At 41.7% G+C, this 4,613-nt stretch overlaps 1 protein-coding gene and 1 long non-coding RNA gene across 2 annotated transcripts in view; one reads left to right on the top strand and one right to left on the bottom strand.

Annotated features, from left to right (window-relative positions):
- Positions 1 to 3,992, bottom strand: part of LOC118427859 — an 8,016-nt gene extending 4,024 nt beyond the window's left edge. The window contains exon 1 of the long non-coding RNA XR_004832589.1: positions 3,732 to 3,992. This is a non-coding gene — a long non-coding RNA (uncharacterized LOC118427859). The remainder of the gene's footprint in view (positions 1 to 3,731) is intronic.
- LOC118427958 (zinc finger protein 729-like) overlaps positions 1 to 4,613 on the top strand; it is a 64,873-nt gene that overhangs the window by 38,617 nt on the left and 21,643 nt on the right. The gene's annotated exons all lie outside the window — the stretch shown is intronic.

Below are 4,613 nucleotides of genomic sequence, written 5' to 3'. Positions count from 1 at the left end.
TGATTTATCATAATAATCATATTGACCCTAACTCTGGCTTTCCACGTTTTTCTGCAAAGTTGAGTTTCAGCTGTGAAACAGTGTCAAAAGTTAATGTCCCTGCATAGACTATGGAAATTAGTGACCAGTCAGTTGGTAGTGGGGGAGTCATTTATCATAAGGGTATTTGAATGAACTAGCTAGGGATGTGTAACTACATGTAGATGTACTATCAGGTACTGGTACAGTAATCAGTTACAGAGGTTTAGGTACAAGTCCAGACCTGAACAGCATAACAGGGACAATTGAATATCAAAACAGAGTAAACTAAAGGTTTCAGGTATCTTATGCAGAGAACATGACATGGAGAGGCTTTCAAAACAAGGATGGTACTGATTTCACTGCCGAGCACCCGTACACATTCCTAGTATGTCTTGTCATGCCTGATAAATCATACCATAACAGATACCACTGTGCTACACCTGTGGATGGAGAACAGGTACAGCAAGAATTTCTAGCGGGAACGTTAAGAATTATTGAATACAGTCAGTATTTCCAGGGGGTACGGTAACAATTACGAGGTACTGCAAAAAATTTCTATCTGGTATATAGCAAGATACATTTGTTGTATAGGGGAAGAAAGGAGTTTCAAGGGTGTGGGCATGGGGAACTGACATGAATATCACAACTGAGTTAGACAATAAGCATACCTCCAATGGAGTTTCTGACTTGTTCTCATTATATAGGGATTTTAGGTTTGAAATTGCCTGATTTGGGTGACAGGTAGAAACCACCTTACACAGTGTACGAAAGCAATGAGTAAGCCAAGGAGGTAAAAAAAAAAACCTCCTTGGTGCCATCTGAGTGACATCATCTGTCAGGGCCTCAGCCAATTTGGCTTTACCTGCCAAACTATTAGAACTTCTGTGTTAGACTAGATTTGTGATACTTTTATGTATATACATGTTTTGACTTGTTGTGACCTGTACCTAGCTCGGTTGGGCAAAACTGTTCAATAAAGGTCTTCATTCGTTCATTCATTAAAAAGCCTGGGAAGTGAAATGTCACATTTTTGGCTGATATCTCAATACTTCATATCAGTGGCCTTTTTTCCCCATGGCTATAAATTCCAAGCCATCAATAATAGAGATGTGGTGAATCATAAAACACAATAGGTGATGTGGAAAATGAAGAAAGCAACTTGGTGTTGCCTATAACTGTCTCCATATCAAGTCATAAATCCTGGCAACAGCATTTTGTATATTGTTTAAGTGAGAACAGGATTCCTATCAATCATCATTTCAACAAACTTAGCATTTGAAGTAAACTATCATAATAACAGTCACAGATTTGCTCAAGGATTAAGCAGACAATACAATTAAAGTTTAAACATCAATATTACAATGTATGCAAGTAGCACATCTGTGTTTCATGATTTCATCACTTATTGAGGAGGGCATATTTTGCTTCCTGTATCGTATATGCAAGCGAGGAGGTTATAAATTCAATGATGCAAGTATATGATATATATATATATATATATAACACCACAATCAAAGGATGTCCTGTGATGTTCACTGCATCATCCTAGGTTAACCTTCCTAATCTCAAACAAACTTAGCTTTTGATATATTGACTGGTTTGAATGCACTTTTCCACAAGGCAATATTAGTGAGCTACATTTGTATTATAAGGGGTGGGTACCGAGGTCCGGTTCAGGTCCAGAGGATCAGGTCCTGGTCTGGACCTGAACCTGAACCTGGACCTGATTCAGTATGTCGAAACTTGTGAATGGACAATACTCAAAACAACGGTCCATATTTCGCTACAAAGAAATCTGTTTTGTGGAGTGTTTGATTCCCACTGGCTTTTTAAAATCCTACAAGGCTAACTGCCTCTGTACGACTGACTGTAAAACTGACTATAGGCTCTATTCTACTTCGCTCTTGTTATTTTCATTGACCGGTAGGCCCCAAAACGTGTGAATGCCTGTTCATTTTCCAATAGGTCCAACAACCGGTCCACCAATTTTTTTCAGGTTCGTTTTTTTCTGGACCGGTCCATTAACATTAAGAAAAACCGGTACCCACCCTTAGTGAGCTACTTAAAGAAACAGACAGTCAACTCTTTTGTGTAATGTAATTAGATGCTTTAGGTTGAACACAGATAACAGCCTGGCATTTTGGATTCCTTCATCAAGAACTGATTACCACCGATATTCTTTTTACATCAAACATCACGCGATTGGAATGCCCTCCCGGAATATATAGTCCACGCCAAAAACTGGGAGGCATATAAGAATGCCCTCCATACCAGTCATTTACTTCAACCAAAGGCTGCAGGTTCTTGCCACCACACAGCAGAGTGCTGGTCAGGGAGTGGAGCCCCTGCCCACTGAGGAGCCAAAAGCCACCAGCCACCAACCAGCCCCACAAACCACCTGCATCTACACTGTACACCTAGAAAATTACCCCACCCTCACCCCAGTGCCTGAGCCCTCAACCTAATCAGGTATGGCACTCAAAGGAAGAAGAAGACATTATTTGTTATCCAAAATTTATTGTGCACTAGGACACACCATCACGTGATGATGCGAGTAGAAACAGTCTCCTGGCTCACTGCAGGAATAATGAACCCAGGCTGACCAACTAACGAACCAAGCACCATAACCACTAGGCCAAAAGGTTTTTTTGGACCCATTGGACTGGTTAGTTAATGGCGTTTGAATCTCACTGTTACATGAATTATAGAAATTGTTTGTATCTCAATTGCTTATATCCCTTTATCCAGCCATTCATACCTGGCCTGAGGAACTCTCTAAACTTAATTTATAACTTCAGGGGTCAAAATACCACCTGCATATATGCAGGTTAGTGCAGGTAAAATTGTAGCTGTGCAGGTATTTCTGGTGTCTACCTGCACCAAACCTGCACTGGTCCATGCATTGGCTTTTATACATAAATGTCATTGATGTAACGTGGTGTATGTTGTTTGTTATTAGCTGCATTGAATGTTACCACCTACCTAATAAAGTATAAAAGAAGAAATAGCAATGGTTCCTCAACAATTTTAGTATGGTCCATACTTCCTAATTCAGAGTGGTGCAGGTAAAATTTGTTTGGTGCAGGTAGTTTTCAATGTTACATGCACCAGTGCATGTATGCAGAAAAATGTATTTCGACTCGAAATTCGAGCCCTGAACTTACATTAAGTTAAATTACAGTATTAAACAGGTCAGGTCACCATTCTCCTCTGGTCGGCTTCGTTATAATTATGATATAAGGGGTGTTTGACGGCCCAGTCGGCATGTGTCTGATTAGATGTCCTATGAGACTTCGGTACCAGAGGGGTTTACCTTGGCTTTTGCGTTGTAAATAACCTAACCCCGTAAAAGTTCCCTGGCGTGCGCTGGTGAACTGGGCGGACGGGCCACTCTCTCAGCCCCGTAGAGATAGCGACCAGCTCCCGATGGCATAGTTATAATTACCAGGCTAGGCACCCGGCTGTGTCACTATTCGCAGACTAGTTTTACCACCTAAGATACAAGTAGTAGTAGTAGACAAGGAAAGTTGGGTATATAGTGACCACAACGTCAGTATATAAACCGCTCAGGGCTTACAAAATGATTTTTCTTGGGGCGAGATGACCGTGAGTGTTACCCATGAGCTACTTCGGGTTTTCAAACCATGATTTTTCCATACTTCATTGTTGGTTATCAAAGAGAAAACTGAAGCCAGGATTATAGGACCTACCTGTTGAACCCGTAGAATGAATATGCTTGGAAAGGAGTTTCCAGGCTCATATCGCCGACCGCCACACACCTTCTGTCCGATCTGTGGGCGCCGCCATGTTGGGTCAGCATCACGGGTTGTTGACCCCGACTCCTGATTATCCCATCGCGAACTCTTCGCTAATCATACGGCCTCAGTCCATAAGAAGGCACTGATCAACCGAACGTATTCGCAAATCATGCCCCATGATTAACAAACCTTCATGATAATAATAACAGAATGGGGTGCCGCGGGCGTGTCCGCCATGGCAACGGCCCTTCTGACAAGTTGCAAGAAGACCAAGAAGCGTCTTCACACACGTACGAAAAAGCCGAGGTGGTGAAAGGTTACGCAACGTGCACGTCAGCAGGTACCCGATGATTTTGTAGCCTACAATATAAGGTGCAAATTTGTATCACCAGGAAACAATTTTCTGTGCGAGATGATCCATCGATATTGATGACCTTGAATTTAGATTATGTTCTATATTTTTCTACCTTCGATATACGTATAGAGTGATAAATGGATACCGATAACGAGGAAAAATATATCATATGGATATGCTATTATTGTCATAGTGATTGACATGCCTTAATGAAATTCACAATATGCAGTCTAAGATACACTGCTCCCGCAACGAAAACTTTAAATCTTGTCATTGTCTTATGTTCTTCCTGTGTCATTCCTTTTGTTAATTTATGCATTGACTTTTGGAGTTGATCTTCAGTTCTTTTTTTTTCTCGTAGACCGCACGTATCCGGGTGGAGCAAGGCGCCGTACTCTCTGTAGCTTCATCCGGTCCCACCGCAGCTGTATCGCCGCCGGCATTGCCGTACTGATCTCTGTGGGACTCGCCCCTCTGAC

The sequence above is a fragment of the Branchiostoma floridae genome, chromosome 12 (genome assembly GCF_000003815.2).
Source record: "Branchiostoma floridae strain S238N-H82 chromosome 12, Bfl_VNyyK, whole genome shotgun sequence".
NCBI classification, from domain to species: Eukaryota; Metazoa; Chordata; class Leptocardii; order Amphioxiformes; family Branchiostomatidae; genus Branchiostoma; species Branchiostoma floridae.
The sequence above is the reverse complement of the archived record's forward strand: the minus strand, read 5'-3'. Positions and strand labels throughout refer to the sequence as shown.